Source organism: Carassius auratus, chromosome 14 (genome assembly GCF_003368295.1).
Source record: "Carassius auratus strain Wakin chromosome 14, ASM336829v1, whole genome shotgun sequence".
Taxonomy (NCBI): domain Eukaryota; kingdom Metazoa; phylum Chordata; class Actinopteri; order Cypriniformes; family Cyprinidae; genus Carassius; species Carassius auratus.
In genome coordinates, this window is record NC_039256.1 from 12449844 (window position 1) to 12465459 (window position 15616).

General features: G+C 35.4%; 1 protein-coding gene across 1 annotated transcript in view; it reads right to left on the bottom strand.

Annotated features, from left to right (window-relative positions):
- Positions 1-12437, bottom strand: part of ndst1a (N-deacetylase/N-sulfotransferase (heparan glucosaminyl) 1a) — a 30686-nt gene extending 18249 nt beyond the window's left edge. The window contains exon 1 of the mRNA XM_026280025.1: positions 12257-12437. The gene's annotated coding sequence lies outside the window, so the exon portion shown is untranslated. The remainder of the gene's footprint in view (positions 1-12256) is intronic.
- Positions 12438-15616: the final 3179 nt, after the last annotated feature.

The following is a 15616-nucleotide window of genomic DNA, read 5'->3' on the forward strand; positions in this document are numbered from 1 at the left end:
GGTGGACCACACCACCTACTTTTGCAAGATTCTATGGCTTAGACATGCCAGTCACTCCAGGCACTTCAGTCCTCTCGTCCTAAGCTGTGCTCTTCGGATACACACTAGGCAGGGGTTTGGTAGACTGGCAGCGTTGGTACTCGTTCCCCAAAGCGTTGTTCGACGCAGCTCGAGTTCCTGAAGAGGAACGTCTCTAGGTTACGTATGTAACCCTAGTTCCTCGAGGGAACGAGACGCTGCGTCTCAAGGCCATACCCCCGGCACCCCTGCCGGCGCTTGCTGGAACTCGAAGCTGAAGCCAGCTGCGCGGCTTGTGCCTTTATAGCTTCCTGGTCACTTACGTCACCCCGCCTGTGACGTCACGCTCTTCTAGAAGACAGATTGGTTATGATATTCAGAGTCGCTCACGCTAAACGCATTCCCCAAAGCGTTGTTCGATGCAGCGTCTCGTTCCCTCAAGGAACTAGGGTTACATACGTAACCTAGAGACAATTTTTTTTCATGTCCTCACAGATTTTTCTTGCAAGACAATAAATCAAAGGAGTGTGTGTAGTTGATAGTGAAACACACACACACACAGAGCAGTTTTGTATTTATGTGCTGAAGAGGATTTTCAGCGGTGCGTTCAGACACACGCAGCAGGAGTTCAGCAGTTCTGGATGCTGATGGGTCACTGTGGGCCGATGGGTTTGTTCTCTTGGGTTTCAGGAACTATTTGGGCTGAATTTGCATAGATTTCACAGCGCCTTTGAACGAGAAGTGCTGCAACAGAGCCATGAAATTGTGTCCTGATTTTCTGCCGGTGTAAAAATACACATCAGATTCATCCATGAATTCATCGAGAAGGTAAAACTAAAGAGAGATGAAGAAAACAAATGCTGTGGTCACTAGTATGCATTAGCATTCTCCAAAATAGACAGATATGCAAAATAATTAGTTAAATATACTGCAAAAAAAAATATATATATATATATAAATTATTAATCAATTATTAATCAATTACATTTTACAAATAAATTACTTTTGTAATATTTGACTGTAAAAAATAAGAAAAAATATGTATTTTTTCTTAAAATACATATATAAATACTGCAATTTTAACTGTAGTAAAAATTTTAGTATTAAGGAAAATAATTATCAAAACATTATCATAATCATTATTATTGTTACTATTAAATAAAATGTATAAAATAAATTTATGAAAAGTAAAATAAGCATTTTAATGTCAATTATATAGTTAAACTATGATTTTCGTCAGCCCTGCTGCACATACAGACAGACAGAAGGAAAGAGAACGAGTGCAAAAGTTGTTTGGTGACACTCAGGAGGGGGTTTGTTCTTATTTCACATCACTTGTACGTGTCGACATCGCAGAACTGGGTCTTTGATGCAAGCATGTGAGCGTTTGAGGACAGAAACGACCCTCGAGAAGCATTGTTGGAGCCGCTGGCAGGAGAATGCGTTTGATATATGAGTGTGCCAACAAAAGCAGTGCTGGGACTCTGTAACGGGTCGACCCATTGTGAAAGGGGCCAGCCGAACCCTCGGGGTCACAGCGAATCCTCAAGAAGCCCTGCGCTGACACCAACTCGCTCTCCGTGGAAACAGAGACAAAGAATGGAGGCCCGGAAACCTGAGCAGAAATTCTAGAACTCCTTTCAAAAACTCAGGAACTCACAACAGAAATTCTCATTTAAAGAATTTTAGACTTCCAAATGAAAATTCTACTGTAATTCCAAGGCCAGAATCTATTTAAACAATGTGACAAAACAATGTGACCTTGTGCTTTGAGACTAGCCTTAACTTTAAGTGATAAAACTTCAAGTAATTTTAGACCAAAAAGTCAGCCTGCACACCTGGAATGGGTTGATTAATTTCAACTCAACCAGAGGTTTACATCTAAAATTGATTTACAATCATTTTTTTCTGTTGAAATAAATATACAAATGAAGAAGATATCCAAAATATAAAATGTCATTGATGAATATTTATGGAGTATTTTGTAGAGGGGGATCAAAATTACAATTTTGACCTGCGATTTGGAGCCAAATTACAGTACAGAAAAGAAATCTAAAATGATTATTAAAAAATTACATTAAATTAACAGGACCTTCAAATTGTAAGGGAAACCCTTGATTAATTTTGATGAATCAAAAATCTGGGAATGCAATGTGGACGATGTCCTAAAATCCCTGATAAGAAGTCAAAAATTCTAAATTCTAGATCTCTAGAGAACTATGATTCTAGAATTCTCTCAGCAGATTCTAAAACTCGATCCACACAAGCCAATTTCATTAATGTGTGTTTTCAATTCCTATTATGCGGCAACATCTCAATTCTTCTCTCTCTTCCCATTAAATATGAAACGGATGAATCTTTTCTTCTGCAAACACACCAACATTTCTGTGGCTCATATTCTGCCTCATAACCTCATTCTAACTGTGACAGATTCAGAACATAAAAGACTTTTATTAGGAAGTCATGGGTGGGTAAATGATTGAAGCAGGACCCCCGAGAGCAGCTCAAGAGCACGAGGTTATCAGACATCAGCGGGAAACACAATCATGAGTGACAAATGCATGATGAGAAAATGAACAGTAACACCTCAGGCCATGTACAACACTCCTCACACTCTTAACTCAACCACATCGACCCACACGAACCAACCAACACAAGCATGTTTATGTTATTGGATATGCAAGAGGAACAAACCATGCAGAATCCCCTTGAGACGGCCAATAGAGACCTGAAGGGCAGAGCGGCCGCTCATTTATCACTTTTGGCAGCTCTGTGGTTTGTGGGTTTGCGCTGAACACAATGACACACGGGAGCGAGCGGCACATTCAGCGCAGCGTTTAGCAGCAATTGCAATCAACACTTTAAAAGCACTTAAACCGCAACTCAATAATCACTTCAGTTGCTCTGTGCAGGTGTGACACTGTTTGAATTTGATTCTTACTTCTATACTGAGTTCTTGCTTTGGTCATGCAGGCTAGCAGATCAAAATATGACCATATGAAAGAATGTGAAGCTATCAAAATGTGACCTTTGTTGTAACAGATACAGAGTTTGTTTGTATATAAGATTCAGAACTGAATTGTCTAAAACACACAGGAAGTTGAAAAGAATTTAAAATAGGCAATGCATTCCATGAAATCTATCTAGCTACATTTGTAACTACACTGAACAAAATTATAAACACAACACTTTTGTTTTTGTCTTCATTTTTCATGAGCTGAACTCAAAGCTCTAAGACTTTTTCTGTGTACACAAAATGCCTATTTCTCTCAAATATTGTTCACAAACCTGTCTAAATCTGAGTTAGTGAGCACTCCTCCTTTGCCAAGATAATCCACTCACCTCACAGGTGTGGCATATCAAGATGCTGATTAGACAGCAGGATTATTGCACAGGTGTGTCTTAGGGATGGGCGTTTTGCGCAAATATCACATTCGAATATTTGAGCTAAAAAAAAACGAATATGCGAATATTCGTTTATTTAAATTAAGTTTAATGAGACAGACGTTATTTTTCAGCAACATTTAATGTTTCCGTCATTTTGAACAAGCTTACACACAATAAGCTTGAACATTACACAACTTGTTTTGTAGCTAAAAACCTTTAACAATGCGTGCAAACAAACAAAGTACAGATTAAAAGCAAAAAAAAAAAAGTTGTAAAAAAAAAACGTAAAGGAGCCTGCAGCAATTAGGCTATTGTAGAACGTAGCCTACACTTAACTTTGAAACTTTTAAACTGTCAGCAAATCTTTTTTGCTTTTTTTGGATTGTTTTACATGTTCTTGTTAAGAAATACTGGCATGTTTACGTGCTCGGGGGAAAGTCGGCTTCTTAGTCTGTTAACAATAAGGCCGGCCGCGGATCAAATGCGCTCTGACAACACAAACGTTGTTGGGACTCACAAATGACGGTTTGCTAAGCGAATACGTTTTGTGAAGCACTTCGAAAGCAATGTTCTGATAATGTTCAAAAAAGTTTTTTTTTTCTTACTTCTCTCGTTTTCATCGAGAAACCGGAGATGTTTGTGTGATTATCTAGCTGCACAGACTATCCGTGCACAACCCTAGTGTGTCTTAGGCTGGCCACAATAAAAGGCCACTCTAAACTGTGCAGTTTTACTGTACTGGGGGGTCCGGGGGGTCCGAAAACCAGTCAGTATCTGGTGTGACCACCATTTGCTTAATGCAGTGCAGCACATCTCCTTCGCAATTACCGTATTTTCTGGACTACAAGTTTTCGACTTATTTATCAAAATTAATTTCACATGAACCAAGAGAAATGAATTAAGAGACATGAACCAAGAGAAAACATTACCATCTACAGCCACGAGAGGGCGCTCTATGCTGCTCAGTGCTCCTGTAGCCTACACTGAAAAACGTAGAGCGCCCTCTTGCAGCTGTAGATGGTAATGTTTTCTCTTGGTTCTTGGTTCTAAACAAAATGTGACTTATAGTCCAGTGCGACTTATATATGTTTTTTTCCTCGTCATGGCGTATTTTTTGACTGATGCGACATATACTCAGGTGTGACTTATAGTACGGAAAATATGGTATATTGATGCTTAAATCCCAAGAATCGATTAGTCTAGCCTGTTTCTAGGGCACCTCCCATCCAATAAATTGCAATAAGCTTTGTGCTTTTGTACTTTTATGAAACAAAGCATTTTGACGCTGTTTAAAAGCGTGACAGATCGCTGTAGCATCTCAGTTCAACAGACACAGAAGCACAAAGTGCACGTGAACTAATGATCTCCTCCACATTAATACCAGCCTCAGCACAAAATAAACATGAATAAACAGGGAAAGTTAAGGTAAGATAATAAAAAGAGTACAACTTTACAATCCGTAATCCTTCTCATGTAATCACTTAATTTATGTTTCTGCCACGCTAAGATGTCAATATAACTATAACATATAATATCGTCTTTAACTCTATCTATCCATTTATCTATCTATGACTATAACATATAATATCATCTTTGACTATCTATCTATCTGTCTGTCTGTCTGTCTGTCTATCTATCTATCCATTACTTTTAATTTCTGTTAATAGATTTCTATTTTTACTCATTTTCACTACAAATTAATCTTCCTCACATTCAAAATTCCTATTGGAATTCTGATGGTTCTAATTCAAATTCTGATCTGCTGATGAATCATAATATTCTATCCAGAACATCACAGCAAACGCCTGTCAGTGCCCTAGAATTATAACTAATGAGCACTTTCACAACACAGGCAAAACACACTCACCTTTAAATCTAATTAAGGTTTTATCTTAAATCTCAACTTGAGTTTTAGAGCAGTACAGTAGCCTTGTAAAACATCTGAGCTGTTATGATTCAGTGATCTGTGAGACGACCGATGCAGTACTTTCATCAGCAAGACTGATTTCGCGATTAAAGCTGCAGTAGGTAACTTTTGTAAAAATGTATTTTTTACATATTTGTTAAACCTGTCATGTCCTGACAGTAGAATATGAGACAGATAATCTGTGAAAAAATCAAGCTCCTCTGGCTCCTCCCAGTGTCCTATTGCCATTTGCAGAAATACATCGCTCCCCGTAAGAAACAACCAATCAGAGCTGCGGTCCATAACTTTTTTTTATGTGTTCAAAATTTACAAAATGTATATAATAAGCGAGTACACCATGAATCCATTTTCCAAACCGTGTTTTTAGCTTGTCCTGAATCACTAGGGTGCAGCTATAATAAGTGTTTATATTCAGACTATTTTAGATTGCTTCTGGGGTACCGCGGCGGAGTAACCCAGTACCTTTGTGATTCTTCATAGACATAAACAGAGAGAAGTAGTTCCGGCTACGTTGTTCTTCTGCTAGACGCAAGCAGTTCTGTTTATTAACCGCTAGAGCGTCAAAAGTTACCGACTGCAGCTTTAACGCACTAAAAAAACTGGAAAATGAAAAGATAAAATCTCACTAAGCACACTACAGAGGTTTGGATCGCTGATGTTTGATGTCACAGCAGGTCATGTGGGTCAGATCTTCCACTGACTGTAGAGATGACATATGACCAGTTCTGTCAAGAAGCCCAATTATTATTCAGGGAAACACACTAATGAGTCACAGACTGTACATGGAGTTTGATCCCACAGACAGTAGACGGACATCAACACACACACAAACCAGCACATTAATCATTCAGCAGCAGTCAGGACACAACACATAAACACACATATCTCACATTTCACTGCTGGTTATATATGCTATATATAATTTTGTATGTGACGAATAAAAAAAATCTTGAATCAATCAGACCTACACTGTTACATGTCTTCAAATCACTTTTGCAGTTGTGACACAGATGATTTTAATCAATTTAGAATCTAAGAATAGATTAGGGCTCATTATTTATAGACTTATATATTAATCAGGCCAGTAAATCTGACAATATCCATCTATTTAACATTATCAACATCAAATGATAACCAACTAGCACAATTGACCAATGGCCTTATCACTAAAATCATTCTTTTTTAAATATATTAAACATAAATAATGTACATCTATGGCTGTCATTTGCCACAGAAAATTACTAACCAGACAAAAATGATTTGTATATTTTTTTTTTTTATTATGACATGCCTGATTATTTTTTTGCAAAAAAAAAAAAACACTTTACTCGCATATAGAGCACACTCATGTAAAGCAATATATTCTATAGATCGAATCTTACCTTGATTATTTATATCGGTTTTGAATATAAACTGCATTAAACTGATTGGCAGTAAAGACATTTATAATGCTACAGACGTTTTCTATTTCTACTAAATGCTCTCTAGGCATTCTTAAATACCCAAATTATAATATGACTATTAATATTACGGTGCTAATAATCATTAGGGTCATGTGACACTGAAGACTGGAGTAATGAAACTGAAAATTCAACTTTATATAATAGTAATAAATTACATTTGAAAATATATTCACATAGAAAACAGTAAATTTAAATGTTAATAATATTGTCAGAATTTTACTGTTTTTACTGTATTTTTGATAAAATAAGTACAGCCTTGATAGCAAAAAAAATAACAAAGTTAAAAAACTTAAAAATAGCAAGGCCTTTGCTCGCATGGGCCTGCTATAGCACAGAAATGACCTCAGCAGAGATGTGCTGTTCAATATGAGATAATGAGCCCCGTCGAGACCAACGCAGCGCTTAATTAAACGTGTTGACTGTACGTGATTGAGTTCTCCTTCGTTAAGAGCCGAAGCGCTCTGCGTTTCTGCCGTAGAACTGCTTTGTAGCCTCAGTTTAGTTTTGAAAACTGAATCACTGAGGTGGAAAATGACCTAAAAGCAAAAGACTCTTTAATTTCAAACCATTACTGAGCAAATCTTTCCTAAACACAGCAATGATGCCGAAACAAAACGTCTTCTGTGACGTCTTCTGTACATGCTGGAGAGAGAAGGTGCTGCAATACTGGTCATCCATTATTTAAAGAGATCAATTATACATGAAAGTCTAAACAAGCAACTACAACAGTTTAACCTCAGCTCTGCAACATTTCATGAGAAACAAGTGTTTCTCATGTTTCTGTGTGTCACTAGGAAATGCATCCAAGAGCAAATCATTTCTAGCTTTTCCAAAATAAACTTTTTTGTCATTTTTATTTGAAATAAAAATGAACTGAAATATTATACATTTATTTGTATATATTTTTATATATTAAAAATTAATTAATAATTTATTTTTTTTATTTTTTTAAAACACTCATGTAGTTTTAGCTAGTAGCCAAGGCTACATTTCACTGTATGCTGAAGTACTAAAATAAGTAAAACTAAAACTAATAAAAAATAAAATAGTACAAATAGTAAAATAAAAAATAGTAATAATAAAATAATAAAACTATATAGATAATAAAAAAAGAAAAATGATAAAACCAATAAAATGACTATTAAAGTATGGAGACCATCAAGATGATATGGTGAGAAGAAGCGACTGTCCAGAGAGATGTGTGTTACAGCAGATCGCCTCACACCCGCCGGCCGCTGATATGAGCTGTGTCCTGTGACCTCTCACCTAAATCACGGATTGGCTGAGAGCTGGTAACGGGTCAGATGATGTAACATGATCCCGAGAACGACGGTGTGGTCTGACACCTCTGAGACCGGGACCAGCACACACACTCCCCATCAGTGTCTCATGTGAGAGTGCACTCACACTACACTTCATGTTCCCTTCTAGCATTCAGAGACTACACACACAAGCAAAGTATCACGCTCTTCTGACGAGCGCTAAAGTTAACGTTTGGTGACCTCCGACCTGTTGGGTTTGAATTTCGTTGCATTCGTCTGCAATGTTGCTGACTAGACAACCTCAGCGATGCAGCATTGCAGTAGTGACAATAATGAATGGGGTGCCAAGGATCGCAGCTGATCTGTGATCAGTATGAACCAGGCTCTATGGTTCACCATGCATGTGATTCACAAATTAGTAAAGTTAAAGTTTATCATTTGCACGTGTGTTGTCTTGCTAATTTACACTTTCAAGATAAAAAGAAAAACATGCACTTTCGAGCAAAAGAAGAGGCGAAAGAGAACCACATTTGGTATTCGAAGTGTTTCTGAAATCAGATCAACGAAAATTAATAAATAAATTAAAAACTCATAATGTCTTCATAAACTTGGAAAAAGAAGCTTTAGAACTTGAGTAAAAGCTCAGATGGCTTGATATTTGAAAGCTGAGTTATTAAAAAAAGCCTTAAATATTATTAAATATTCTCATTGTAACTGCCTTAAATAACTCATTGTAATTTTACAATTAAATAATACAAAGGAAATCTTATTTGATAATTTAGGCAAAAGGTTAAAGTTAGTAAGTTAATATTTTTATTAATATCACCATCATCATTAAATCAAATTCTACAACAATAATAATTAAAATGTGTAAAATACTAATTATTATTGTAGAAGTAATAACAATGATAATAATAATAATTACTATTATTATTACTGAAGTCATATTTATATATAAATCACAATTCGGGGGAATATCTAGAGCTTTAAACATTGTGAATTGTAAACGATTTTTAAATCGTAACAAAATAATAATAAAAATTAATTAATTCAAAAATGCAGTTAGGATTCTTTTCCCCACAATGTGCGACTCTAAATACTCATGGCTTTAAAAAGAGTAGGCTTTTTAAGCCTACTAATAAAAGAGTATTACTACATTTGTAACTGTGCTTGTAAAAGCTATTTTGAGTGGCATTTAAAGCCTTCAACTAAGTTGTTTAAAATATTTTCAAAATAATTAGCATCGATAACAATAAACCAACAGATTCCTGGTGTCACTGATGGGAATCTATCAGAGGGAGAGAGAGACATCAGCCGTCCGTGTGCTCTACACACGCTGACCTCACATATCCCACAACGCACTGCATGATGAATGAGCAGCGCACGGGCTGCTGTCCTCCCATGATCCTCTCTGCTTCACTTCCTCTCTCTCCACCTGCCCGACAGAATGATTAATGTCTGTTCTGTGCTGCATCGACACAAAGACACATCACACAGACCCCACTCAGAGTCAGAGCTCAGTCTGCGTTTCCAGGCAAAACATGGAAACTTTCAGAAATGAACACTTTTAATCAGGGAGGAAGCAAGACTTTATTCATGTCATGAATGAGAGAAATTAGTTTCAAAGTAAAATGTAAACCAATTTGTGTGTGTGTGTGTGTGTGTGTGTGTGTGTCGTGGTTCCTTCTGTTCACCTCGAGGGCAAACGATTTGAGTGATGACATCATCCAAAATCAGGCCCCACTGAACAGATGAAGATTTCAGAGTCAAATTACCCACAATCCATCATTCTCCGCCAAACGACAGCTGCCAACCTGCCTCTCCTCAGGACAGAATAAATAAAGGACTGTAGTTTGTGTTTCTCATTAAGCAGCAGTGATATTAAGGGTTAAACACCTCTCAGAACAGCTCAATGTTCGGATGGAAAAACATGAATGCACAGACTAGAAGACATAAAGAAAGAGATGCAGCAATAAACACACATACATGTTTGATTTATGAGCTGCTTTATCTTAAAAAGAGGCTAAACTATGTAGATTTGTCTTGTACTTCCATCAGTTAAAATATCAAAAGTAAAAAAATTGTCAAACTGAATAAAAATTATAACTAATTTGCACAATGGAGTCAATTTGTAATTTAATACAGAAAAGCAGATTATGATTTTTCTGACACTTGCGATTGCAATTAAAAGACTGTGATTAAAAAATACAAAAGATCAATTTTACCCTGTAATTTCGTGATTATATATCAATGTTGTTACAAAAAAAACTAAAAACAATAATCATAATAATAAAAACAACAAATTATTATTATTCCTACTACTAAAATAAAGATATAAATATTTCTAAAGAGAAAATAAGAAAATAATCACTATTGTAATCAATATTTTACTTTAAAATTAAATCTAGTATTTAAAATAATGATAAATATTATCATCACAATCTTGATTTTTACCCAATTAATAAATAATAATAACAACAAAAATGACTAAATAAAATCAATTTAAGAAACTGTTTTCACTATTGTAATATTTCACTGGAACATGAAATCTAGTATTTAAAATAATAATAATAATAATAATAATAATAATAATAATAATAACAAAAATCATCAACATCAGGATCATCACTAAAATCAAAATAAGAATGTTTTACTATTGTAATATTTCACTGTAAAATAAAATCTACTATTTAAAATACATACAATAATAGTAATAATTATTATTATTACTACTACTTCTACTAAAATATAAATTATAAAAATTACTAAAGAAAAACAAAATAAGGAACTGTTTTTTACTTTTGTAATATTTAAAAAAAAAACAAATCCAGTGTTTAATAATAATAATAATAATAATGTAAAATGCAGCCTTAATTTCTTAATTTTCCTAATAATTTCCATTTTACTTCAATTAATCATGCAGCCCCAAAGTATCTGCTTCAGCCTGAATCTTTCTGACTCTGACTCTACTGGAAACACAATCAATCAGTCAGTACTTAGACAAATCAACCAATAAACTCCTCACTGCAGCTCCGAAGACCCGCAAAACACACAACAGGCCTCCGTCCGTTCAGCTAAAAATAAACTTTGCACACACAACAGCTGTGAAGTGGATGGAGTTCATGGGTCATGTGCAAACACACACACACACACACACACTCTTATTATAGAGAATACTCACTTAATGGTTTTTGATTTAATCAGTCAAATAGATTTGAAAAAACTGCTGTCAGAATCTACTCATGATTCAATTTGATTCAGTAGATTAATTGATGATTCACAACAAACAATTTCAATATGACACTATAAAACTATAATCAAACATATGAAGCCCTTAAATAATAGTTGAGAAATAAAGAAAGAGAAATAAAGAAACTAGAAATCAAGCTCTTTTTATCTAGTTCTACATCTCATCAATGACAATAAAAATAGTTTTTTTTTTTTTTTTTAAATTTAGGACTTACTTTAGTAGACTATGTCACATACAATATTTACAGTACATAGAGTCCACAAGATAAAATAACAACTGAATTTACACAAATATATACACTTATTAACTCTTAAGACTTATTATACTCTTAAGAAACGTGGTCATTTTTAAAAAGAAAATAGCAGATTCTGCTAAAAATATGTAAACTTTGAAAGCAAGATCCGAGCACAATAAATCCCAGCATACATGACTGTCATGTGACTGTCACTGTGCAGTTCATCTAAATCAGGTTTTACACACACTTCATTTAATTAACCCAAATAAAGCAATTTCCCCATCATGTGATACTTTATTCGCTCAGAACAGTTTGAAGCCATTCAAAGTAGGTAACAAGAATGCTGAAGATGGATAGTAGTACAGTAAACATCAAATGCACTATGGTTTACTTCAGGTGACTGCATCTCGCATATATTTTTACAGAAAGTAGCTTAATGTACACTAAATTTTCATAAAATGCATCCACTATAAATCACCAAATCATGAGCTACATACAAAGACAATGTGCAAAAACACAAAACAACATCAACTCCTAGTTAATTCGTCTGTGAGCACATCAGAACATCCTAAACACTGAATCATGTCCTAACACAGGAGCAATGGCTTCTGGACATCTGATCACATCCCTGGTTCAGTATTGGGTCAAAACACTCAATAATGCGAACTCGATCCCGTTGTTTAGTGTCAGAACATGCAGCGGATTTTCCTTTACCTGATTCACGGCAGAACCGGGCTGTGTTGCTCCTTCAGCGCTCCTTCGGAGAAACGCTCATCCTGCGGCGCCGTTCCGACCGTATACCGGTCAATCCGCTCCGTTCTGCGTGCGGTGCGTCTCGTGCGGTGCGCAAAAACCAACGGCGAGACGCCAGCTGTGTGAAACACACGTGCGCTGAATTGACGCGTTACACGCGCTCGGCGATAGAGGGCGACAGACTCCATATACACAAACACAGAGCGTGTTTTTAAAGCGTTAGAGGGCGACGACTAGTGGTCAGAAGACGATAATACAACCTGATGCCGAACTATCGCTACAGTATGTGTTACGTTTAAGTCCTCTTGTGAAGTTCGACGTCAAGTGCGGTCTTTGGTCGGGGTTCCCAGTCGTAATTATGACTTTGTGGCGACCTTCATGCGTGTCTAACTTGCAAATACGATCTTTCCAACATTACTTGAACGCACAAAAATATTAAGGTCCCAGCTAACAAAAATACCGTTTAGAAATGGACCATTCCATTTGATCATTTTGCAAACATTATGGGAATGTTACTTTTGAAGTTTCATTTAAACAGTAACCCTAAAATTGTGTGTGTGTTTGTGTGTGTGTTCCATGAACGATGTATGATGTAATGATAAGTTTTTTTTCTGATTATAAAATAATAATAATAATAATAATAATAATAATAATAATAATAATAATAATAATAATAATAAAGACCAGAAAACTATGAAGGAGCTTTCTATTAACATTACTTGCAAAACATTTAGTCATTCAGAATTGCGTGAAAGTTAACTTATGTTATTAATACCTATTATTACCATGTCAGTAATGCTTTGTGTGACCAAAACAAAAAGTTAAAAACAATTGACAGTGAGTTCAACTAAATACTGTATGTGACTGAATCAATAAAGACATGCTTATGTAGGCTATAAGCTGGTAGTCACATTTTTTCTCCAGGTAATGTTGATCAATATAGATTTATTGAGTCATGTACACAAAATCTTAAAGCCTTGGGAAGCTGCTGATTATATCCATATAGTGTCTCTATAGTGTCTTTATAGTGGGGTGATATAGTCCATATTGTGTCTCTATAGTGTCTTTATAATGGGGTAATATAGTCCATATAGTGTTTCTATAGTGTTTTATAATGGGGTGATATAGTGCATATAGTGTCTTTATGGTGGGGTAATATAGTATATATAGTGTCTCTATAGTCTCTTTATAATGGGGTAATATAGTACATATAGTGTCTCTATAGTGTCTTTATGGTTGGGTAATATAGTGTATATAGTGTCTCTATAGTGTCTTTATATTGGGGTTATATAGCCCATATAGTGTCTCTATAGTGGGGTAATATAGTACATATAGTGTGTAGGGGAATATACAGTTAAAACCCAAGGACCAGATATGTCGCAATGAAGACCAGGACTCAGAGATGAGTTCAATTAATAATAATAATTTTACTTGAAGAAAATAGTTTGCAATTTCATCAGCAGAAGTCAGCTTCAACACTCTCGAAGGAGTTCGCAGGCCGCCCCCAGTACAATACAAAATCAACCACAGTTATACCCTGACAGAGGATACTAATTGCGTCAATACATGAGTCAACAAAATTCTGATTGGTTCCAAAACCTAGATAAAACTCTCCAAAGACGTATATCTGATATGCTGGACACTGGCAGTTGATCGTTTGTCCTGGGACTGTCTGAGCTTCTCCCTGTACAGACAGATACTAACACACGTACACAGAGAACTTATCTAAAATTCAAGGCTTTCTAGCACTGGCGAGTGTCTTATCATTACGGTTGGATACACACACATAATATGTGGACATTAATCTTGAGGAAAAGAAATACAGCACACATAAGGTTACACATTTCACTCTTGCTATAACTTGATTAATAGTCAAACAAGAAATCATGTAATAAAATAATTAATATCAGTATGAAGGATATGGCAAATCGGCATCCACTCCTTCAGTCCCCCGTTTTAGATCAATGTGGGGTCTAATACCCCACATCTGGTCTAATAAATGAGGTCAGGTGTAGTTGTGATGCATGCTAAGAATGCAGGCTGTTGGTCAACTTAAGCAGGTGCATATACTTAAGATCTCTGGTATTGGCTGACATTTCTCGTAATAAACACATTATTTTGTACAAAATACTTCCCATAATCATTCTTACTTCCCATATACATTCATCTACTTACTTAATCCCACAATATCGCCACTTGCACTAGTCTTTCTTCACATAATGTCTTTTCCAGTGAATTATTCTGTGTGTCCCTCTACCTGGAAAAGTGTCCTCCATCCATATATACTTTCATCAACATATCTTTGTAAATACCTCTCTTCCTACTACAGCTACTTCACACTTACCCTCTAAAACAAGACATTTATCCAACAGCCTTAAGACTAAATTTGCATATTCATTAACCAGATTTAACAAATCATTAAAGAAAACCGCATACACTATAACCAATTCATTTTTTTTTTATTTTTTTTTAAATGTAAGTCTTGTCAATTATCATACCATTTTACTGTACTCAGACTATATTAATGACACATTCAGAAGCAAATCCTCAATACCTCGTATTAAGTCAATTTAGTTCTCACTGTTTTGTCAGTTAGAAATGCTTACACATCAGCTACGTGATCAATGTCTTTAAAACCCTCGTTCATGTTTGTCATTTGGCAGTGATATTTATTTACTCAAAATTATTATAAACTGAAAAAGAGCACACAGATTTCCCAATACTATTACTAAATGAACAATACTATTACTTAGTTCTAAACGCCCAAATATTTATTAAAGAGACATCCTCAGTTTCTGTAAATCTGTATTGAAACAGTATACATTATCAAAAAGCCCTGTCAGTGTTCACAATATTAATTTGATTTGACCTGACAGGTGTTCATAAGCAGCTCCATAGAGCCTATTACAATTGTTTTGTTCAAACAAAATGTATTATTATTATTTTTTTTTTTGCTGTGCTATTTCAATTAATTCAAACCTCTTGTTATGGATTTGCTCCATTAAGGGGCTATCCACACGTTTTTGTTCAACTTATCTCTGTTCTACATAAACCACTACATAAAGCTTTTGCACTATATTACACAAGCAGGATTCACTCCTTTGTTTTCCCACCAGGCTTCTTTATGTGAGGGTGCTCTCTGGATAATTTGGTTAGTGACGTAGCCAATCTGTCACTGTTTTTCTGCCGTCAAGTTTAAAATATTTACCTTCACCATTCAAACAACAAAGTGTTAACTTGTTAAAATTTAGACCCTCATTTAAATTTAGGCATGGATTTTAAACCCATTTTGGACGGCAAACTTAAATTTCACAAATCCAA